Source organism: Anopheles arabiensis, chromosome X (assembly GCF_016920715.1).
Source record: "Anopheles arabiensis isolate DONGOLA chromosome X, AaraD3, whole genome shotgun sequence".
NCBI lineage: Eukaryota > Metazoa > Arthropoda > Insecta > Diptera > Culicidae > Anopheles > Anopheles arabiensis.
This window is the reverse complement of record NC_053519.1, coordinates 64,698-90,000: the sequence shown is the minus strand read 5'-3', so window position 1 is coordinate 90,000 and position 25,303 is coordinate 64,698. Positions and strand designations below refer to the sequence as shown.

The 25,303-nt window shown below is 44.3% G+C and overlaps 1 protein-coding gene across 9 annotated transcripts in view; it reads right to left on the bottom strand.

The window, feature by feature from the left end:
• The window catches only part of LOC120906721 (Ca(2+)/calmodulin-responsive adenylate cyclase), a 54,239-nt gene that overhangs the window by 28,018 nt on the left and 918 nt on the right, over nt 1–25,303 (bottom strand). For 2 of the 9 annotated variants that reach the window (XM_040318606.1, XM_040318615.1), the window contains exons 1-3: nt 23,448–23,735; nt 18,310–19,091; nt 17,982–18,160 (exon numbers count right to left, since the gene is read on the bottom strand). The gene's annotated coding sequence lies outside the window, so the exon portion shown is untranslated. The other 7 variants (XM_040318616.1, XM_040318617.1, XM_040318609.1 and 4 more) reach the window with 7 other exon arrangements.

The window sequence follows — 25,303 nt, the reverse complement described above, 5'->3', positions numbered from 1 at the left end:
GCAGGCGGGTTGCGAGAGCAAACGAAAATTGTGCATTTACATTTCCTACGACTTTGGGAGCGGGAAGAAGTTGCTGGCGCACGGGATATGTGTTGCGAAAGAAAAATTTAATTTTCCGTTTGCGGTAATTGTGTTTAGAAGAAGGAAAACCCCCGCCCCATGAAGCTGCCGGAGCAAATCGTAAAAGTGCAGGAACTTTCATTTAACGACGCGTTAGCTTCGGGGTTGAATTTGATTTAGAAGTTTTCATTACCATTTTTATCTCTTGAAATGGTGTGTGCGAAATGTGCAGTGTGCCGTCGCGTAGCCGCCATGCACAAGTTTGGTTGTGCGATTTATGCTAGAATGCGTTTATGCATCTCCGCCGGAAACGACGTTATTGGCAATAAAAGTGTTGTGCGCCAGAGTCCAAGCCGCAACACTTTCTTTTCTGCATTTCTCTAGTAGAAAGCCCTACGCTGGAATCGTTAATATGATTTCATGGTTCCTGTTAGTGTTAGAATTTGCATGACAGCTACGCGCGCAATCCGATCGCTTCAAATGCGTCAATCCCAAGAACTAAATATTTTTAATATTATTAGGCGCACGTAATGACCACATGTATTCCCCGGGTGTATGCGATATTTAATGGCGCATAGCGAAGCTTTCCACTTGGATGATATCAAGATATTATTAAGCCACAAAACACTTAAATCGCTCATTTCTTACGCTTTGAGGGATTACAGCTGCATTTATTCAACATGCGAGAATGGCAGAGGAGATGTCCGATAATATTAAGTGAAATCGTAGCCTTTTACATTTCATTGGACCCGATACATTTCAACTCCGGTTTGGAGCTAGATGTATGAAAATTAAAAGGGTTTAAATTTAAGTTTTAACTCGATTATAGAGTCCTCGACATCAACAGACAGCTCGTCTCTCAAGAAGTTTCATTTATTATCATTATTATTGAATGGTTGGAATCGGGTATTTTAAATGTTGAGCATTTACCGGTGAAGAACTGATAGAACGTTTTCACGGGTAGTTGAGAATTTGTAATGATAGTATTGAAATAAACATTGACATAGGAAAAAATGTAGAAATTTCTGTCGATATTTGCCAATGATACATATATTCACAGGTTTTTGGGGGTTTTCGGTTTGTAAAATAACATTTCCATTATGTTATTTCTTCAAAACTACATTATTCATACAAATTATATTAAAACTTTTTTTGAGGAAAGGCATCAGTAGCATTGAAGTAGATTGCAGATCAAAGGCGGCCGCGAGCTTCTTCCAATGCTAATAGTGATGATCTCCACAAAAGAAAAACTTTAACGAATGGAATTCTTCATCGAATCAGAGTTTTCTATGGTTATTGGGTACAACAATTATATTTAATCTAAGCCCAACCTTAACGGCTACTCTTTGGAGTACTAAATCTGTCGACAAACAATGATTTGCCCTTTTCGTATGAAATTATGATCGAAGAAACTTTGAAATGTCTCAGAATGATAATGGATCGAATTGAACATTACGCAAGATTATACAACGCTTGCATGCATAGGTTCTTACCGATCCTAAATAGGTTAGTTTTCAATCGCCATTTTGTATTATAGTATATAGTACAGTACATATTTTGTATTATCTTTTTAAGAGAATAGTTGTCTTCACGCATATTTTCTCTCCCATCGACGGCTACAGTTAATAGATGATTTGTCATTAAAAATTACACATAAGGACTGGAAAACAAATCAATCCAACTAATTTCCGGGCATGAGCTATTGCTCAACAAATAAAAGATTGCATAGCCCCGATGATATGATGTTGCCGCGATAGCTAAACCGAAAATGCTGGAATTGAATTACAGGAATTGAAATTAAATTCATTCCCGAGAGTTTTAAAATTTGAAATTGCCATTTGAAATAGCTGTTGGTGTTTGAGGCGAAAACATAAAATCTCATCAGCCCCAAAGAAAAAATGCCACCTAAGAAAAGTTGTCCAATTTAAAGATGGATGGACGACGCTAGAGGTAGGGCAGAAAATGAAAACAACTTTTGGCCGGAAAGATCTGCATTTGCTTACCAAAAATGTGTACACTTCACAGAAAATGCTCATTTCCTACAGGCGTCACACACACACACACACACAATGATGGCATCTTGTTACGTCTGACTGCGCGCCCGCTGGACACTGCGCGAAAAGGCAAATCGAAAATAAACTTAATTTTCCGGACACCTCTTCTCGCGATGCTGCTATTTTTTTTTATTTCCCTTCTTATGTGAGATGTTTAAAATTTGCTTTAAAAAATCGTACCACCCACAAGCAGCAGGTGACCCTTTTAGCAATAGAAAAACACACACACACAGGCAAACGAACACACCTGTCCCCCTGTGCGTTGCCAATTCCTACTGCCTATTCATTTTCCACGCCACCGACGGAGCGGCCAGCGTGTCTCGGATCGATTCTTTCCACCGGCAACAACCGATTTAACAGTTATGCGACACACACCCACCCACACACACACAACCAGTGAGGTGTACGCGGCAGCTGAGGCAGGTCAAAAACATTCCATTTCTCCGATTTTTCGGTCCTTTCACCACAAACGCGGCCGCCTCCCTCTGTCTGTTGCGGCATTCTCGGGGCCGACGCCATTGAAAGAAAAGGATGCTTCTCTTCTGGGTGGCCAGAGAGAGTGAGAGAGAGGTCAGAGGGGATACCAAAGTTTTCCGCTCGATCAAAATCACCCGTATTTCTCGCCCATTCCACAATCTCCGCTCCGGCCGTGCTGGCCCGTTTTGTGTCATGCTATAAAGCACCAATTTGTTCGCCTTTCACAAATAAAAATGTGCCGATTTAGAGATATACACGCCATTCTAAAAATATTGGCTTCCTCGCACCTGCCGGCCACACCTATACACCACTCGCCCTTTCTCTTCCATACAATGTTCTTTTTTTTTTTTTTTTAAGGCGAGAAACAGTTGAAGCAAATCGAGGGGTGGAGAATGGAAAACATTTCCATTCGCTTTGCCGATTGGAGAGGAGAAAGGGTTAGATTTCCCACTGACAAGGAGAAAGACGGGGGGAGAGATGCCGCACACACCAGTGAACGGATAGAATGGCGCCCCATCAGCATGAAAAGGAGGTCATTTAAAGGAAATGATATGAAATGCCGCCAGATGCCTCGATGGAGCGCTCAATTGCAAACCGCTTTTAAGATTATAATTATTCCGATAGCATCAACGTTTACATACGTTCTTTTTTTGCACCATTTCCACCATCGAGCGATCTACGGAAATGATTGCAAGCGTAAAGAATTGCTAATTATTTGTGCCGAAATGTAGCAGCAGCAGCACCACCATCAGTACGATGTCCAACGCTTCTTTGCGGTGGAGCGTTCGTGGTTTAGTGCAAGCGTCGCTGTACAGGTAATCGCAAGGTCGTGAATCAAATCTCTCTCTTGACGTAACAAAAACGTTGGCTTATTCTCGCTGGATTTTAGTCAGTAAGAAAATTGATCGTATGATGAATAACATCATGAATGAATTGGGTGCATGAAAAAAAAAGAAACCCATCTTATATCAGTAAATATTTAAAAAAACATAATCAAACATGAATTCCAATTTCCGTCTAGGTCTCCTCTCTTAATTCTGGCTAAATTCATGATAAATAAATGACGCTATTTTGTGACTCCTCTGCAACATGGAGTGGCGGACGAGCTCTCAAGAGCTCTCCAAATTCTTTGCACGTCCGTCTCAATGACGCTACTACTACCACGTGTGCCCGGGCAAGACAGTAAAACCGCCGTTGTTGGTGCCCTTCGCGTGGCGAAATTCCAGTACACACACGTCGGTTTCGCAATCATGTGGTGTGACTGTCTATATTATCTGCCAACAAAGTGCATCTCTTCCATTCCCTTAAAATCAAAAGGCACAGAACAGACACACGCCACAAAAGCAGCGACCAAAGCCGGTCGGTCATCACCGCTTTAACCGAAAAGCGCTTACAGTTGTTGAGTGGAATGGGAGGAGGTAGCCCTTGATTTCCACTCAAACGCTACACCGATAGTTAGCTTTTTTTACGACCCGTACGTGAATCGTCATCCGGACAATTTGTTGGGCTGTGTGCTGTGCCACGTTGCAACATTCTCTCTATCTCTCTCTCACTCAGCTCGCCCGGAAACGCTTCCCCGCCACGCCCCACCCTACGGCTGCGAAAACGTTACTACGCGAATGCACATATATCCATCACTTTGCCCGCTTTGTTGCGACATTTAGCTTCCTCACACTAAAACCTCAGCTCCGCAGCAGCTACCCCACTCGCCGCTTTTCATCACGACAGCTCAAAAGACACTCTCAGGGCAGGGATAGTACATATTTCAACGCGCGAAGATAATGCACCTCTCCTCGAACGAGCAAACATAAACCATCTGCGCTGCCTTACTGTTTGCATTGCATATATGGAGAAGGGGAGGTGAGGAAAGTGTAAGTAAGTACACACACACAGAAACGGCTGGACATGGAAAAGCCAAAAACACCGAGAGGGCGAATCTGGAAAGCATTCCATCATCGACCCAAGGAGAGCCGAAAATTCCCTTCAACCTAACCGTCCCTCACTTGCCGCGCCACAGGAGTGAAACATTTCATAATAGTTTACTGAGGACACACACATTCACAGCAAACAGTGAAACCTTAGCACCGTCTTCATCCGAGAGGCACACAGATTATGCAGTTTAACTGTCAACACTGTGCAGTATTGCCTCCCTTACCACAACCCATTCACACTCACACCTTGATTCACTCATGGGAAAGAAAAACGGAAACAGATTTTAACCGGCAATATAACACACACAGATACACACACACATGGAAATGCATTAGTAGCATGTTTGCCACAGTAAGTCATCCCGAGATTTCATCCTTCCTTCGTTAAACTCAGAGAAGCGACGAATGCACGAGGCGCCCCTTTTATGTCTACTGTTGCATTTAAAAAGCATTGCCTCCCTCTGTGTGTGTGTGAAAGAGAGAGAGAGAGAGAGAGAGAGAGAGAGAGAGAGTTTTTGTTATGTTATAAAAAAATAATGTGAAAAAACACAAAATTAAAAGCGCCAGAGAGGACAGAGAAACGCAACGTAACACATCTTTATGGCAAAATGTATTTCCCTGTCCCGTAATAGTACATAACTTTACACCCCTTAATAAACAATTGATTACAAACGATTTGCACATTGGTTATGCAGTGGACATAAAATCATAAAAGCGAAATGATGAGCTGCATGGTTTTTTTTATGACGATTAGTAGGCATAGATGATTGTTTCTTGAATATAAATGTTTTCGTGCAAAAATAGGATATTTTGAATGTTTTTAATATATACCAAAGGTGGTCCCCGCTATCATGGGTTAAATTAGAAAGCTGAGCTATAGCCATTTGCTATACCGGGAATATTGCACAACTTGGGTAGTGTTTTCCATTCGTAGTTGACTGTAATTATTTGTTCAACGATATTCAATCTCTAATTCATGTATATTACCGGGTTTTTAAACTTGGTTCATTCGTTCTTAAGCAAATGTACACAAAATTAGTATAAATACGCAATTTTGAGGGAAACTGAATAAACTCTATCGTTACTGTCTTGGCTAAACTCTTATCTGGTAAACAGCAAATACAGCGTAAAAATTAAAAGTAACGAGTAACGAGTCAAAAACGTTCAAGAGCACTTCAGAAGTTCCGCAAAGCAGTCATCTCCACTTAAATTGTTCCTATTTTTATATTAATGATCCCACGAGTATCTAAAATGTATGTGTTCATTACGAGACAATTATAACCACTACTACTATAACCGATCTTTATTGTCTAAAGTCCTTCAACATATCGTTTGTTGTTGTTCTTGAGTATTGTTTAATTATATGGTGTCTCGGTGAATTAGCTTGAGTCAGTCAAAATAAAATGTACTCGCTTACTTTATGCAGCTCTCTTATAAGCTCTTTATAAGCTATCTTTAAAATATCGACAAAGGTTTGCCCAAAGTGTATTTGTGATAGAAATACGCTCAAACCCAATTGACTCCCCAGATCTACTAGCCCGGATTAATTACAATATACCAACTAGAACACTAAGACCTAAGGACTCAGGAATTGTTAAGTATAGAATATTGAGTTTGAATGTACTAGTTAATATGGTCCGGTTATAGGGTTATGCAAGATGATTTCAGAGATATTTAATAGCTTTAGGATACGAGCAACGGATTTTTGAAAAAAAAATTACACATTTCGATTTGACTGTTAACTGCAAGGGGCACATTAAAAAAATCTGATAACCCACATCGATCCTGGGACTGATACCGAACCCATGTTCCTGAAATATTTTCGGAGTTCATGCTGGAACTGGAACTGATTCCAATCCCAGACAGGTGTTTGAATTAGTCATGAACCTACACTGGTCCTGGAACTGATCCTTACACCATATCGATCGTGGAATTGATTCCGATCCCATACCAGGGCCTTGATATGAACAGTCTTGGAACTGCTCCCAAAGTCGTATCTCATATCGTATAGTCGTATCGTAAGTCAGATCTGATATCTGTCCCCAAGAAGTCATGTAACATATACCTACCAGTAGTGGAACGGATCCCAAACTGTTTCTAGAGGTTCTGATAAAGATTTCATTTCCGTCCTGGAACATATTCAGAAACCATTCCAGATCCTGATACTGCACCCTACATAATTCATCTCCAAAAAATAATACCTCAATCTGTCTAAGTCAAGGAACTATCCAGTCCAGTGCTTGCTTTTTGTAATTGCATTGGGGAGTCCCACGGTATTATCGGCAACTCGAATGACATAACGACATTCCCGTCCTGGGTTCAAGTCTCGTATGGGCTTAAGCTAGAATTGACTATCCGGCTGCGTACTACCTAGTAAGTCTGGAAAGCCGGCATGACCCGTTACCCCTAAAATGACATTTTCATATATCCGGACTTAAAGTAGGACTCTTCTGACTTTGAAACATACTGGACAGTTCTTTGGACCACTTATTGGAAAACTTTCCTCACACGTCGTAGTTGACATTCTTTAACAATGCTTCAGCCAAAAAATCAGTCGAAAAACTACGTAAACGCTTCTGATTGATATTTTTATCGCCCATTCCTTACTTCTCAAAATACTCAAAAAGAAATTGGCGTTGCGTTTCCCATAGCCTAAGCGATTGCCATTGTGTGGATGTAAACGCAGCAAAAACCTTCCAAGGAAACGTTGGAAAATAACACTCTCTCCCCTTAGGTCGGGCCCGTCTCTACTGACTAATAAATAATAGCTAAAAAAACTCTGCACAATGACAATTTAAATGCATGACGGCAAATTACACCATTGGTGCGTTGCTGTGACTAAGATGTGCCTATTACTTGGTACATTAAGTCACATTAGTCAACATCCATGGTGCTTGAAGCGTAGTTTTGGATGCAATAACTTGTAATTGATAGTACCATAAAAACAATATGGTTACAATTGCACATCAGACTTGTCTCTTACCAACGGCATTTTAGCTCAGCATAATAAAACAAAATTCAAATTTGTTGCGCTTACAAACTGTAGTTCGGGAAGGTTGTGGTAAATTGCCTTTTTATAGCAGCGCTAAATGGTACGCTAAACGAAACGGTACCTCCGCATTTCGTTCGACAGGCGAATAATTATAAATTGTAGCCCCGTGACAGTGGTGCCGGTCCCTCGGACTCTCGGACGCTTTTGATCAATCACGTTTGAAGGAAAACATTAAATAAAGCTCCCCCTTACCCCGTCCCCAATCATTCCCTCAGTCATTACAACTATCAACCCGTAAAGGTATTATTCAATTAAAGGGGGAATGATGAAGAGGCGCAGGGTTTCTCTTTTATCGCAATGTCCCTCGTTGCCTCGCGCAAAGCGCACTTTAATGCTGCGAACCTGAACGCGCGCACAATACTAAAACATCCTATCGTCCCCGACGGGGATGCGTGTAAAAAAAAGGTTGCAGCAACAGCTCCGAAAGGAGTATGATACGCCCCGACACACAATTGCACACAACAATCAACAATAGACCGGCAACAGCGCGCAAAAAACATACATCTGACCAATACCTTCCCGCCGTCCATCGGACAGGCTGAAAATACACAGCAGAATCAATCAAATCAAATTAGCTAACGCTGCTCTCATCCCTCGCTCTCTCTCTCTCCCGTTGCTACAGCGGGTCACAGCGGTAAAGGTGGTAACGCTGAAACGAAGACACGTGGACTGTGTGTGTTTTACTGCAAACATTTTTATATCCTCACCATCGAGCCAGGACCACACACCAAACGGAACGGAGAAATTGAATTGACACAGCGCGCGGCGTTGGTTGGTCACGCGAAAAGCGCGGTCTTGCGCCGGACGCGTATCTATTGCGAACAACAGTCTCATCTTCTGGTTCGTTGGTTGGTTGGGGTTTTTATTCTTATGTTTACGTTGTTACCCCCCGCCCGATGGTGCCACACACTAACGACAGAAAGAGAGCGCGTGGAATCGATCGGGGTTTTCCTCCACCAAACGAGATGCATTTTCCGCCTCGAGATGCAGCGGACGGTGTATAGCACACACAACAGCGTGCGCTGGAGGATTTCATGCACGTCCCACACGAATACACACATACAATTTTCCCCGATTGATCGAAACCGATCGAAACCAGAGCAAACAGATGCGCGCGGCGGCGAGAAGACGACAGCAAGGCAGCGGTTTTATTTTTATATACCACCGAGTACAAAACACTTGATGGAAAAAGATTGTGTTTTTTTTTCTTTCACCCCGACGACATCACAACACAACAAGGCTCTTCGCTAGAGCAAGCATCCTTCGCCACAAGCAAAGGGGTTTGATTGCAAACTTAATTTTATTGCGAAACCCCGAAAATACTGTGAGTGTGTTTCTCTCTCTCCGCAATAGTCGTGCCTTTCACAACTGCACTGGAGCGAAAAACGATGACATTTTTAGAACTATGAGGAAAAAACATACTAGTGATGGGTAATGTTGGATGACTCCGATCCGACTCCGATAAATTCGGATTCGATTACGGAAGGTAGGTCATCTTGCATTATTCGGTGTCGTTCGGAATCATTCAGAGTCGGAGTCGTCCGGAGTCGTCCGAAGTTATTGGGAGTCGGAGTCTTCCGGAGTCGTTCAGAGTCGTTCGGAGTCGCCAGAAGTCTTTTGGAGTCGTTCGGAGTCGTTTGGAGTCATTCAGAGTCGTTCGGAGTCGTCCGGAGTAGCCCGGAGTAATTCGGAGTTATTAGGAGTGGGAGTCATCCGGAGTCGTTCAGAATCGTTTGGAGTCGCCCGGAGTCTTTTGGAGTCATTCGTCTTCGGAATCGTCCGAAGTCGTCCAGAGTCGTTCGGAGTCGGCCTTCAAAACAAAGGTCTGTACACGAAGTGCGCGGGCAAAGTGAAACACAAATAACACAACGAAATGCTTGATCACAAACAGAGTAAACCACACGGTTCGACTCCGACGACTCCGGACGACTCTAGACGACTCCGGACGACTCCGGACAACTCCAGATGACTCTGGACGACTCTGGACGACTTCGGACGACTCTGGACGACTTCGGACGACTCTGGACGACATCGGAGTCGTGGGTGCGCTCCAGAGAGCAAACCACTAAAATACACATCAACTAATCAGCTGCTCCTTTCATCTGTAGCGTAGTAAGGACAGCCCTTCCCGTGCTTGAAGCGTTACTTTGTGCGCTGTGCGTAACGCTCTACGAATTTAACACCCTGCAACTGTGCCTCACTTGTTTTCTCTGCAACCCCTCTAGTTAATTGTGCTAAAGAGGATAAGCCTGTAGTTTGTCATGGATGTCCACATGGCATGTGAATATAGGATCCACCACAATTAAGCGCACGCTGCTCCCGGAGATGGTTCTATTTCCGTCCTAGAGTCAAGGCGCAAGGTCGCCCGGAAAACTCGATTAAACTCACAACCACACAAACACACACAAACGCGCGTAGGCGTGAAAAAATCCTCTATCCATCGCTCGAATCACTCGCTACAAAGTAGCCTTGCCACAACAGATTCGCTCCATTCCCTCAGGAAGTTCTAGAGCTGTTGGGAGGAGTCGTCAAAGTGGAAGAGTAACGTGGCAGTGGAGAGGTGCAGCGGTGTGGAATCGATCACCTTACCACGCGACACACACATACACACATGAGTGACAATCCAGACGCTTAATCGGGCATGGAAAATTGGAGCAATAAGGCAGAAAACCGGGACGACGATGGCGGCAGCAGCAGAAGACGGTCTTGTTCCGCTTTTTTTTTTGTTTCACCATTGCGAATCCTCTCTACGACCTCGTCGTCCGCACGTCCACCGAGCAATGTGTGTGTGTCTCGGCATCTCGGTCAATTCCGCTCCGTTTGCCATACTCCTTTTTTTCTCCTTTGCTCGACCCGCTAAAAATAGTTCCATCCGGAATGCCAGAGCAAACAAAACGGTCGAAAGGGAAGGGAAAGGCAGAGAAAATGATAGATCATGTGTCGAAGACATTTAGCAATCCAGAGCAGGCACAGGCGCTGCTCCGATTTTGTAGCATTACAATTTTGCACAGGAAGAAGCAGGCTTTCGGATCAAAGGGAATTTTGGCTGCTGAGTTCCTGATACCGCTTTAGTGAACCTCCAGATCTTGTAGTTTGAGTTTTTCTTGGACCTAAAAAAAGCGCTCCTTCTTGAAGGCTAGGTTTGGTATGAGAGTCATACCGTTGTTGAAGTATGCCGTTAGTTAATAATGTCCCCGACCGGTGTAGTAAATGCCGGCAAGATGCAGGATTAGCAGATACCAGTGACGAGAGTAGCAGAGAGATCATTATCGCCATAATACCATCATCATCATCATCGTTAGAAAAGTTCCTTATTCCATCCAACAACTTCTACACAAACCTTCCGGACCGAGACTCCGAGAACCTCACGACACACCTGAGGGCTCGGTGATGATGCAACCAATTCATTCTCAGATTGGAATGGGGAACGCAAAAGGTTACAGCAGCAGTTTCGATTTAGGCGCCACTTTTCATGAAGTGTGTTCGTTGCCTTAATCCACACGTGCGTAAGTGTCTTGCGAGCTGCAATTCTGACGTATTCAAACCGACACGATGAGCAGAGAATGCTCTTTTCCCTCCCGAATTAACCTTTGCAGCAGGCGTGCATAGACTGGTAGGAGGTGGGGTGAAGCAGCTCCTCTGCGACCAAGCAACCACGTACTGGATCGATGTAAACATTTTTAATTAGCTGCTGGTGATTAGCTGGGTTCGCGCACTGACACGAGCTCGTTTAGGAGTTCTCTCGTGAGGAATTCTCGCAATAATGCATACCAAAACACCACCCGCAACACTCGAGAATGGAAGGTCCGGAGGTCCAACTTTCCTCGGCTGGGCACCGCAGGATGCGCACAGATCCGCGGCACAGCTCCAGAGGCTCGCTGCTGTGTATATTCAGGAAAACATTTAATGAGTTAATTTTGCATCGGAACGACGACTTCGGGCGCCTCATTATCGATGGCCACCGTGGCTCGTTATCGCCGACCTCGCGGACATTCGCACGGAGGGCAAAGACGGTGCCGCGTTGTGTTGGTGTGCGCCAGAGACCCACCCAGGGCCGCGCGGAAAAACAAAACAGAAACCGGAACCAGGAAATAAAACACAATTCATCTTGATGGCTTTGTTGTTGCTCTTCCTAATTAACGCGCGCGAACAAATGGCCAACTATTTGCCAACGCGCGGCAGCGGTACTGACTTCTTCTCCGGATTCCCCTCCGCCTGATGCTAGGTAGGTGGCAGGTTTCAGCTGCGAGGTGGAGACGCGCGATAAACTAATAATTGGATCGGACATACATCTCGGCCCACTCGGGGCAGGGGGCGCAATTCCGGGCCGCCCAACAGGTTGCCCTACGACGAGGGAAAGACGAGATTCGCTCTGGGCAGAATGATAATAATAAAAAAAGAGTTTCGACTAGCATCAGCTCTCGGTGCCTTCGCTCAGATTTATCATTATCGTGCAGGACAGAACAATAGGTCATACCCTGGGGCGGGGGAGCTACAGGCGCCCACACAACCTAACCTCCTCGGGTCCCATTGTGTCATTGGAAGATGATGAATTTGCGTCACAACAAAATTGCATCCATTTGCGATGCTCCACAGCCAAGGGGGGCGCGCGGGATGCATCTCTCCATACCCACCATGTCCTACTCCCCACTCAATTGTTTGTTGCTCAACACACTTCTTGAGCTGGGAAGGGCTTGGTGTCAAGACAAGAGTTGATGATTTTTATAGCTTATACTTGCAAGTCGAGTACATTCGAGAGAGAGAGAGAGAGAGCATCTTTCCCGCGCTGCTATGTGATAAGGTAGGTCCGGGAGCGCACATTTTACGACACCTACGCAGCAACAACAGAACGCAGAACGACGGTAGAACGAATCCTATCTGGGATGACATTTATAGCGCTCCATCGCATTGTATTGTATTGAGCACTCCTTCAACGACGATTGTGTCCGATTCTACCGCTTCTTATCGTATCTTTCATTCTCTCCCTCTCCCAGAGGTGCCTACACAAGCCGAACCGTCGCTTCAAAGTCCGAACCGTCGTTTTTCAAAGAACACATTTGGCATTTGATTTTTTTTTTTTGTTTTCTTTAAAAACACAAGCGCGTAATCTCTAATTGATGCCTCATGTTACGACCGTTAGAAGAACATACGATTTGCATGAACCAGTTTCGTCCCTTCTTATTTTCTTGTAGAACGTCTTCCAATGTTCGGCGGAATGTTGAAAACTTCTTGCTCAATCTGCGACAGGGATCTGTCATTTTTCACATTCAAAGCTTTATATTAGGAATTGGAATTAGAATAGAAATGAGAAAGATAGAAATGAGCAGTGCCGTGGTACAGTCTTCCGCTCACACGACTTAACAACAAACTCATCGTGGGTTCACGCCTCGTATGGACTGACTTGTGGACTATACGGCTATGCAGTATCTCTAGTATGTACTGGTACTCTCGATCGCTTTAGCAGACCGACATGACTGCAAGGGTTGTTACGCCTAACAGAAGAAGAAAAAGAAGAATGCGCAATAGGCCCGTAGTACTAAACTGCGGCTAGCTCATTTAACCACATCGCTAATTTTCGTGTATTTCTATGTCTTGAAAAGATATGATATCGGTCAATATGGGGTGTTTGTTTGTGGTGGTGAAAAAGGAATTGAGCGCATTTTTTTTTTTTTACCACGCATCAAGCTCTTGCAATAGCTACTTTACGTTATTTTTACCATCCAATTTCTATAACCGCAATGGAGTAAATTACGATAGAAAATAGATTTTACTTAAATTATTTGTTCATAATATTTATTCATTAATTTAAATTTGGTTGCATTTTCTGCACCTTTCATTACATCAAAAATACTATTTGACATACTATTGTCCAAATAGTCCAATAGTTTTTGACGAACCTATCTCAAACTTTCTAAATAGCAACTTGCATTATATTTGCATCGGAAAACTGGCAATAATCTATAAATTTCTTGCATCTTTCTAGAATAACTCTAGATATTTTCAAAAAGTAAGTATTTACTCTTAGTTGAAAACAATTCGTGCAAGAGTTTTCTTTTCGCTAGGGAAGATGAAAGATGTTGATATTGCTGAAAATACAAAAGATGTTGACAGCAGCAACAATTCTTTACGTACGCGGAAATACCGAGCAAGTATCAGGCAATGAAAACAAGCCGATGTGCACTTTGAACGTTTGAACTTCATATGGTAACCAAACTACACAAAATATTTTGTTTTCCATTTTTTGTTGTTTTTGTTTTATTTGTCCACAACTTTGATGATGCGAAAATCAAATGCAATCTGTTATCGATTTCGACTATCCGCACCGTCTGTTGACCCAAATGTTGGTCAGACGCTTCGAAACATGGAATCTGTAACAGATATGTATGTTCCGGGTACATTCTTTCGTATTGCTAACTCATCTCAAAGTGTTACAGGCACGATTTGCGAAGGGTAAAATGTAACAGAAAGGGTATTGCACTGAACTTTGTAGAGAGCTAATAGAGGCAAAAGCTGATTTGCGTCGTTAGGTTACAGCCTGTCCAGACTAAACAATTTTAATACGTTACATCCAAAGGACTGCATAATTATTAGTACTGGGTAAAAACCAAACTATTCCGAAGTCGGATCGACTTGGGGTTTGGTAGTTACGGAATAAAGCGCGAATTCATCCGGACTCATTCGGAATGATCCAGACATGACCGGAGTCATCCGGACATGATCCGAATCTGTAAATACTATTGCAGGAAAAAGATATTTAATTTAGAACGAATTATACTATAGTACGACCGCTATACTGAATCGTACATATTCGATGCTTTCTTTGACATGGAACACACTCATCCAGAATTGTCAGAACGCTAACGGACTGCCATTTCTGATATTTGGAATTTGCATCTCTAAACTAAACTACTTGATCGGACTCATCCAGACTGATCCGAAATTGCGGAGTCGAATCCGATTATGATCCGGAGTCGGATTCATATTTTGAGCATCGGAGTCACGACTCCGATTTTGATTCACGACTCCACTCAGGATGTTTCCATCAACAATAACAAGGCCCAGTGAAGAAGACAGTAATTAAGGGATAGGCTCACTGTAGACGCCAAAAAGCAACAAGATATCCAAGAACCAGTGTCTGAAGTATCTACATTAGTTGACAATAATCAAACTACGACATCTCGCAGGTCCAATACTGCAGGGCCGAGTCGAATATCTCATAATGTCATCGATTTAGATATCTGTAAACGAAGTAGCCGCGTGTAATCGAAGTAGTCTTTAATAGATTTAGGAACGATCGTTTCATTACAAGTTAGTCGCAATCCGGTCGTCATCCATTGACGAGAACGGTCGTATATAAAAGAAAAACTTGTTAAATAAAAACTTCGAAGTTATTTCATAAAACAGAGTTCCTTTAGGTTATGGGCTCCTCTTTAAAGGAAGGTGCTGGCATTCCCCAGCTAAATGGAACGAACTACGGAACTATGGAACGAACTACGGAACTATGGAACGAACCATTGAAAATATCGAAGATAAAGACCTCTCATTAGAAATGGTAAAGCATCGGTTACTAGGAGAAGAGTCTAAGCGAGTCGACAGGGTAGACTACTACCCGAGTCGAGGATAATTCAACTGCTTTTATCGGTGGAAGTAATCAGATGAAGAAATTCAAAGGAAGATTTAACCGGTGTGGAAAATTAGGCCATGCAAGAGGATTGCCGATCCATAATGGAAAACAGAAACGCTAACTCTGTTGTGGCAGGCAAAACTGTGAGTTTCATGGTGAAACCTCAGTGTGAAGTGGAAGAAAAAGAGCAAGCAGTATATTAATTTCTAATCGATTCCGGATGCAGTGACCACTTCATCAACAACATCAAATACCTTCAAAACATTCGGAAATTGAAAGAACCGTTTATCGTTTATGTTGCCAAAGACGGTGTAACTTTAGTCGGAGAATACGAAGGTACCGTGCGTGGAACAACGAAAGAAGGCGTTATTTTAGAAATGAAGAATGTTATTTATTTACCCGAGTTGAGAAGCAACTTAGTTTCAGTAAAGAAAATGACGCATGCTGGAATCGATGTCCTTTTCACTCGAGAAGATGGCTTTGAACGGCTTTGAAACGAGACGATCTGCAAATATGTGTATGACAGCGGTGAATACACTAAAGCCTCGTAATGAATATTTTCGATTTCAAGCTACAGGCATGGTGATGCAAAACGTGGTATGGTAGACGGTCGCGATCGGAAATCGACACATTTTTGCGACGCATGCCGAGAACCATATAAAGAAAATCAAGAATTGACCTTTCTCTTATTAGATTACGACACTTGTGGTTCTGAAAATCGAGATGTAAAATTCCCCTTTCGTGAACAGCGGGACAATGACCGTTTTCAGCAAGAGGGGGAAATGGTCGGAAAAGATAATCCTGCCAACGGTTTGCAAGTTCATCAAAATTTAGTCGATATTGAAGAGAATAATAAGGAATATTTTGAAATATTAAGCGATAAAGGAATACGTGAAAAAGAAAGTGGCGAAAGGGAAGAACCGATAACTTCTAAACTCAGCGCAAACGTAAGTCGTTATAATTGTGAAATTAGAAAGAAAGCTATCATCGTTAACATCAAGGCCTGATTTTGAAGTAGCATTTCTTCATGGAAAACTGCCTGAAGCTCCTCCTGGTTTGTTGAGGCAACCCTTGGGATTGTTACAGGATGTTAGATTGAAATTTTTTCGAACCCTTCCGAAACTACATTCCGATAAGGCATTAGAAGCTGGTTGATTCAAAGTCATGAGAAAGAAACTTGGGTTGAACGATCGAGAGGGGTGTAAACGAAGTAGCCGCGTGTAATCGAAGTAGTCTTTAATAGATTTAGGAACGATCGTTTCATTACAAGTTAGTCGCAAATCATCCATTGACGAGAACGGTCGTATATAAAAGAAAAACTTGTTAAATAAAAAACTTCGAAGTTATTTCATAGAACAGAGTTCCTTTACAGGGGTTTCCATTCCAATTAACAACTGTCCACAGTCAACTAGCAATCCTCTATTTGAAAAACACGATTGTCTACCACTTACAAACAAGTCAAGCCGTTTTTGGTACACTGTCCATTTCAATTTCACAATTGTCGTCTTCGAAAACACACGTCAGATGCGGCACGGGTTGTTTTGGTTTTGGCTGGAAAGTGTATCACTTGATGCTAGGACAGCTGAGCGAAATGGACATGCTAGGCATTTTATGTATACTTTAATCTTTCAACACAATGCAGAAATTTTGACATTTATCGGTGCTTTTACTTGTAGCCAGTGAAAAATAATTACAACGTCCCAAAATAACCTAAAAACTGTAACGATCCAAGAATAACTAAAACCAAATGATAAAACTGTTTAACATGTCCAAATTGCTCAGCTTTCCCATATTCTGATATTCAATCAAGACCTGTTTACAACATGGTTCAATTCTTACAGACAAGTGATACACGTTCCATCCAAACCCGTGCCGCATCTGACGTGTGTTTTCGAAGACGACAATTGTGAAATTGAAATGGACAGTGTACCAAAAACGGCTTGACTTGTTTGTAAGTGGTAGACAATCGTGTTTTTCAAATCGAGGATTGCTAGTTGACTGTGGACAGTTGTTAATTGGAATGGAAAACCCTGTAATATCTCAGTTGAATATCATCGAGATGAATATCGGAGAAGCTAATTTCCTTGGTTGCGTTTAGGATTCGATGCGACGAAGAATTTTACGAGTGGTGTTGTGCTCTCTACATCTGACTCCACACCTTGTCCGCGTCCGCTGGGCCACAACATTCCTGGAACACTGGAACTCTACACGCCAGTAAAATCTTCCAGAACCAAAACTCCCCCCCCCCCCCCCACAGTACAGAGTACGTACGCGTTTGATCCCAAAACCTGCCCAGGCGTTCCTACTCTATTCCACAAGTCTATTCGCCGCCTGCCTTCTTCGACTGCATGCATGTTTTGTGTCGTTCTCTTCCGCGAAGCATAAACAAAACCGGTCGCATCCCGTGCCAGGCGCAGAAAGAAGTGGTGGAAGCAAATACCGGCGCATCTGTTGCCGGGTGTTGCTAGTGCTGCTGTTGCTGCTGGCTCATAACAACAAAATCTATATTCCATCAAAAAGCCCTTAGGTTCCGGCAGCAGGGGCAAAAGCACATTTATTGACGTTACCGGGGCGCATTTTGGTGCACGGAATTTGTTGTTTTGTCGGTCCTGTTTTGGAAGCGACAAGAATTTTCTGAACTTGTGTGTCATTCTCGTTCGAAATGTTGCATCATCTTGAAATCAATACAATTTCCCGCCGCTTCTGCATCAATTTCCCCACGAACTCAAACTCAAAACTCGGAAAATTCAAAACGCACCAAAGTTGTCTCAACGAACACTTACCGGGGAAATGAGTGGCCCCCCACTGATGATTGTTATTTGTTGTCGTTTGTCCTCGGCACCCCTTGGGCTAGCGCCGGACAGCTTCTGTTGATTGAGAAGACATCCGCGCCACCGAGACACGACGACCCTGCCCGGGACCGGCAGCAGCACTGAATGGTTGATGGGAGACGGAAATCAATCTGCATACGGAGTGTAGGTGGTGGAGAAAGGACATTTGATGATGAAAATATATTGCGCCGAGTAGCGCCGTGGTGACACGACCCGGATAGGTCACGAACTGTTTTTTCCCACTTTGGCGTTTGGGTTCTCCCGATTCGATGCTACTCACCACGGGGGACTGGGGATGGGCGGTGGCGCCGCGTTCCGCCTGGTAGTAGTTGTTTTCCGGTTCACGAACGAACTTTCTTTAGTTTGCTTGTTTTTTGTTTTGTTTTAAACCTTCTCCTTCTTTCTTGAGATCCCTCTCACGATCATTTGTTTTCGGTTACAGTTGATTGAAGAGTGTTGGTTGAGTCGCGACGCAGAAGGTTCACACCAGTGTGAAGGATGATGATATCACATACACATCCGACAGGCCCACACACTCCCACACCAAAGCACACACACAAACACACATACACACAAATATACACTTGCAGATGCACTCCACTCGGGTTTGCACTTTAAGCTTCCCACACCACCACCGCTTTGCACGTTGCTCTCCAGCCGCCTCCGTCGACGGGCAGGTGCGGCACGGCCGGTTCAGGTGCAACCGTGGCACGTGTCGTTGCAGTTGCAGCAGTTCCGCTCGCTACCTCTACTACCGGTGGCAGACGGCGACGAAGACGTTCGGTCAACCGTGCCCGGTTGCACATTCTGTCCAGCAGGACGGCGCGATCGACGACACTGGCAGCACGCGCGCCACCCCCGTTACACATCGGGCGGAAGGGACATTACACCGAATAGGAACGGTTGTAGAATGTGCCCACCTGATCACACTGAAACCCACACACACACAGACACGAGCGTAATGCACGCACTAAGTCTTGACCCGTGCAAAGAGTTTACGGCTTAGCGGCTGGGCAGCCAGGAAAGGAGAGATCGATGTTGTTCGTGTCACTCGTGCGCTCGCTGCAAAACAAAAAGGGAAATGGTATTCTTCAGAACCTTGAATTAGATGACGATTTTAGTGCACGACACTTGGCTAATTCATTGCCACGCACTTCTTCGAGTAGATTCAATGGAATTTCGTCGCCCTGCACTCGCTACAAATACGTTCGTTTTAATGAGTTTTCCTGTGCTGTTGCGGTGGAGGAGAAGGAGCGCGACCCCGATTTACCCGGATGTGTACAATGTAGGCTTGCAAATCCGATTTCCCGAGTTGCCTCCCCTCAGCGGGAGACGGGAACAAACTCACACATAAACACACAGATACACTCTCATAAAAGAAATAACCCTCCGAAAACCGTCGCCTAGCCTGCAAGGTCAACACAACAGCAAGCATTCGGGGAGGGTGTTTGGGGCGTCTTTGACGTTTCTCACGTGCGGGAAAGAAAACTCAACTTCCCCACATAACAAGGAGCCCCACAAACACACACACACTGACACACCAAAGCATGCTAACAAGGATACTGAACACGGCGTACAAGGACACCCATCCCAACTCCAGCAGAACAAGGCAATGATTACGAAAAGGTTGCGGCGGCGGCAGAATTTTCTTTTTTTTTCTTTTATTGGTTGGAGGTCAGAATATCCTTCCAAGCTATGTGGATTTGTGTGTGAGTGTGTGTTTTTGGGAGGGTGTTGAATTTCTCCTCCATTTTACACTCCAACCGGGTGGGCACATCAACAAATAATTCTAGCCTTTTGTATCGATTTCGTGTGTACGGTATTAACGGGCATCAAAAACAAAAGGGAAAGAAGAAAAGGGCTCATACATACACCACACCCCGCGCCAGTCGGTTTCATCGGGTTTGCTCAGTCGAAAAATTATCCTTTTTGCAGTCAACCCTTGTAGAGTACGCGATTTATCCAGGGAAAGTGAAAGGCGGAATAAAAATCATTCCAAGGTTTATCAAATCCAAACGCTTGATCTATTTCATGTTTTGTTTAGCAGAAAATTGAACAAAATGAACTGCCAGAAAATCATCAATCATTGGAACATCATAATGTCTGCTACCAACATGCAGAAATCAAATCATAATCGTTCATTCGAGGCCTTAATTTTGAGAAAACCTCACCTCGCTACAGTTAATTAAATATTAATCAGAATATGGCTTATAGCACACCAAAAGAACGGATATTCAATTCCTCAACTTTTTAGACTGTAATACTTATTGAAGCAATGCATAAAATGGGTATCGCAACTAAACATTTGCTTTCCCCAATATTAACGTACGTTTATATTACCTGGGTTCGTTCCTTCAATATTCTATTTGTTGAAATTAAATTGTTTGGAGCTTGAGTTTTATTAATTTTGTACTTATGTATTTGTCGTTCATAAATTTTGAGGTTATCGGAGATGAATTATTGGCAAATAAATTCAAACTACAGTGGAGCGCCGTTTATCCGGGTACCTTTTATCCGGCTGTCCGTTTATCCGTGCTGTTGAGAAATGACAGTTCAATACAATGGTGACATTTCGTTATGAGGAGGATATTTGAAAAAGCGGTTAAAAGAGCATATTGTCATAACAAAAGACCCGATAATTCAAGGCAAATTTCAAATATTCTTGTGGAATAAGCATGAAGTTAATAAAAACTGGGTTATTTTTATCAAAAAATAAGATAATTTTCCAAAAATTAATCAGGAATTGGTGATAAAATATATCATTTGACTCATTATCCGTGTTATTCGCTTATCCGTGCGAGGTCAAGTCCCGAGAAGCCCGGATAAACGGCGCTCCACTGTATTTTTGAAATGAAGGCAAAAACAAAAGTCTAAGCTCCACACTTGCCATACTAGTGATGGGAAAAATCGATTCCGGATAGCACCGAAGTTTGCTAGAATCGATTCCGGATAGTAGGTCCAGAATCAGTTTCCAGAATCGATTCCAGAATCGGCCCGGGAATCGGAATTGGCTCCGGAATTGGTTCCGGAATCGGCTCCGAAATTGGCTCCAGTAATCCAGCAGGCAATCGGCCCCGAAATCAGAAGAACAATACGCCACCCCAACGCACCTGCGTTAAGACGTTGGGTGAAGTGAGAGTGTATGCAACAGCCAAAACTCCACTGGATATTGTCTGTGGTGGCACCAGTGCATCGTCGCACGTGTGCCACTCACCGCGATAGACCCGATAGCGATTTGTAAAGCAACAGTAAACGATGGTAGAATAGGGGAAGAAAGTACGAAGGCGCCTAAGGGCGATTATTCACAGGGTCGCAAATCGATTCGCCAAGGAATATTCGCACAATGCGATCCATCCAAACCCTCCACGACAGCGCCGCTTCACCCCGAACACCGGGCTCGGTCCCCCCACACACACACACACACACACACACACACACACACACACACACACAGGACTGGATAGAGAATGGATGGAAGATATTAAGTCAAACCCTCCGAACATTCCTCTTCCTATCTCGCCATCGCGTGCCTCGGTGCTCGGGTTCACTCTATCGGAACACGCACGGAGCCAGATTACAGATGGGAAATCGCCAGACTGGACCCCTCCAGTAATCTAACCTAACTCCAAATCTAGCCAAACAATTTTGAGTCGAACGAACCGAACGCAACCGCAAACCAAATCAAATAAACAACCAAAACAACGAACGTTTGCCGGACATTTGAAACTATTTGGAGTCACTGCGACACACACGATTGGAATGTATGTTTTTTTATAGTTTTTTGGGAGACACAGACGAGCATCATCAGCATGGTTTTTTTTTAATGTTTAGCGAAACCGAAAGCGGGCACGTGGTTCCATCTGCCCAGTTTCTGTTTTCCTGTAAGATTTGGGAACACGCGTTGCTGCTGCTGCTGCTGTGCGATTCTTGCGAATTCTATTAATTCCTGCTACAAAGGGGTGAGCTTAAGATGTGTGTGTGTGTGTGTGTGTGTGTGTGTGTGTGTGTGTGTGTGTGTGTGTGTGTGTGTGTGTGTGTGTGTGTGTGTGTGTGTGTGTGTGTGTGTGTGTGTGTGTGTGTGTGTGTGTGTGTGTGTGTGTGTGTGTGTGTGTGTGTGTGTGTGTGTGTGTGTGTGTGTGTGTGTGTGTGTGTGTGTGTGTGTGTGTGTGTGTGTGTGTGTGTGTGTGTGTGTGTGTTTGTGTAGAGACACTTTAAAACTCCCGGCGCCTGTGGCGTGTTCAAAGACGTCAATGCTGGAGTGAAGTTTTCCTAAAGCCGGGAGGAGTTGAAAGATGGGTTTATTTTTTTATAATTTTGTTGGGTGTTGCTTGTTTTGTTCTAACGCCACACATCCGGTTCTCTCTACCGGCAGCGACACACACACACACATTAGCACAGCCACAGACAAGAAACATTTAGGGTTGCAGCACCCAAGATGAAGGAGCCAGACATTCGGCGGTGGGGTGGCAGAAGGAGATTGGCTGAAGCAACACACACAAAAAAGTACAATGGTTCCCTTTCTGTGTCTCTCTAGTGCGGGCCAGAGTGATAATGCTTGGGAAAGAGGTTTTGTGTACAACACGCAGCGTTTCTTCTTCACCTCACAAAAACGATCTCTCATAATCAAACCGACGCACACTACACACACAACCGTTGGGGGAGCAATACACTGCGTTTTTTTGTGGGGGGACGGGCAGAGAAGAAAAAGGAGTTGTTTTTTCCTTTCTCGCTCTCTGCTGGAGGATCTGTTTTTTTTTTTTGTGGGGGGGAGTGTGCTGGAAGAAGTGTGGATATGCGCGAACAGTCTCGATGGAGCAAAACCAGCACACACTATTATATCCAGCACTCCTTGCATAGAGTCAGGGGCAAGGATCTTTTAAGAGCACGCACACACACAAGCACACTTACATAAAAGAGGCACACACACACACAGTTGGACGTGTTTGGTCCGCGAATTTGCTTGTTGTGCTGAACGGGCAGCAATGGGCGCGCGCGCGTCTCGGAAGGAGTTTTGATGCCTGCGAAGTCCCGATGCAAAGTGACAGCAGCCACAGCACACGAACCACAGCCTGCTGCTGCTGCTGGGTCCGGCGAACCTGATCGATCAAAGCGGGTGGAGGGGGGGAAGGGGGACAGCACGCTCTTGCTGGATGCTGTGTGTATGTTGATGATCCACACTCCTTTGCGTCGTTCATCCCCAATCAACAACAACAAAAGGAACCGCGACCACACCTCTCGCTCTTTCCCTCTCACTCTCTCACACACGGGGGCAAAAAATAACGAACTGCTCCTTCGTCCTGTACACCATCAACTCCACTCCATCATACCCACAGAAAAAAGGACCACCACCACACCACTGCCCGGCAGAATGGGCAGAAACAACGCACACACACACGCCACACGCTTTCCCGCACTTACCCAGTTCGACTACGACGGTGTTACTGCTGCTGCATGCTGCTTTTGCTGCTGGTTCGGCCCGCGCGGATGGCTTCAACTGTGTACGTACGCGCGAAACGGTTGCGTCCCTCTCGCTCGCCGTGTATACAAAGTTTGGCGAGAACGGGCGAACCGAACCGATGGGAGCGCACGCACACGCGACGGTTCTGCGGCGCTGTGCGTGCGCATGTACACAGCAGAAAGGGACAGCGACAGGCGACAGAGCGGGAGTGCTTTCCGTTGTGGCTTTCCGCTAGACGCACACAACGAGAAAGAAAAAAAAACGCTTTCCATCCATCCCCGTAGCGTGAGTGCAATGGTAACGGTAGCGGTGGTTGTGATTGTTCTCTCGCTTGCGCACTTGCGTTTATACTACTTCGCGGCGGCACGCAATCTTCCCTGGTGTCCCCTTACCGTCCCGCACCTGTTCGACGGCACGTTTCGCGTACAAACACGTGCGCCAGAATGGGTTGAAAAAAACGATTGATTGCTTTCTCTTTCCTGCAACTTGTGGTTTGCCCTTCCTTTTTACGCTTGGTGCTAACGATACGAGAAAAGGAGATGGAATGTGTCGATTCGTTTTCGGTGGAACTGTGACAGCGTTTACGGGCGGACAGGTTCAGGTGTTCGTTTCTTGGAAAGGTAAAAGCAAGGTTATTAGACTCTATACAGGTTACGACAGAGCGATTGAGAGGGTCACCATTTTGTAAACCTTGTTTACAATTTGACTGTCAATTTGTCTGATGCTTGGAATAAACAACATAAATAAGATTGCAGAAGCTGAAACTAACGTTTCAAGTTTTCTTCATCCTACCACGTTCCATCGTTAATAGAATACGACTTCCTTGTTGTCCTGTTCAATGCTGAGTAAGTTCTGCTGATTTGCCAAGGATATCATCGCATTGTTTACCCAGTTCCGTTTGTTCTCCAGGTTTGAAATTGCAGTCACAGCTTCTGGGGACGAGGGTTTATGCCGTCTAGCAGCAGCATTGTTAAAAAAGGTTAGAAATTATGCAGTCCTGAACGCGACCCTACTGCGATGTGTGGTAAGCGGCTAGGCTCCGTGCCGATTCGCCACAAACGTCGGGTTCAGGGTGATCGTCTATGCTTCTCCTGTTACAGTTCCGTATCATAGCAAACGAATGTTCGTGCTGCAGTCCCCCCCGGCTGCAGTCTTGTTCCAGTGGGGGAGAAATCATGCCACCTCGGGTGCAGCTTAATTTAAGTGCTAGAGCGAAAAAACGAGAGTTAAATGTCGTCCCGGCAGTGTTAAACAACGGCGGGGATCCATTTCATTTATGCTCGAGTCAAGTACAATATCAGAGCGAAAATGATGTTTGAAGCATTTGTGGTGGGTACATAGGTGACATAGATAGGGGGATCATAGCTTACAAATTCCCACATTCGTGTGAGACGAGTGCATTACGCGGCAGAAAAGAGAGTGTGTAAAAAGGTTGATCAAATAGGTGCTCTCGGTAGGGGTGCACGGTGCTGGTGTACGGCCCGTACAGTATGAGTATCAAAATGTTTTGTACATAGTGTTTATTTATATAAGGCCGAAAATACACGGACCGGAATTTCGCGGCCGCGGAATTCCGCCTGCTGTCAAACCCATATACAAAGTGTCAACAGCAACTTTCCCGAACTGTCATATCCATACATTTTTCAGCAAGCGGAATTCCGCGGCCGCGAAATTCCGGTCCGTGTATTTTCGGCCTAACATTTGGTGATTGCGTAAATTGTTGTGACGAAAGTTATGAAAATAACATTGATAATGTTATAAAGGAAAATCGTATTTGATAAATACTACCAAAAAACACAAATATATTTGAAGTTTA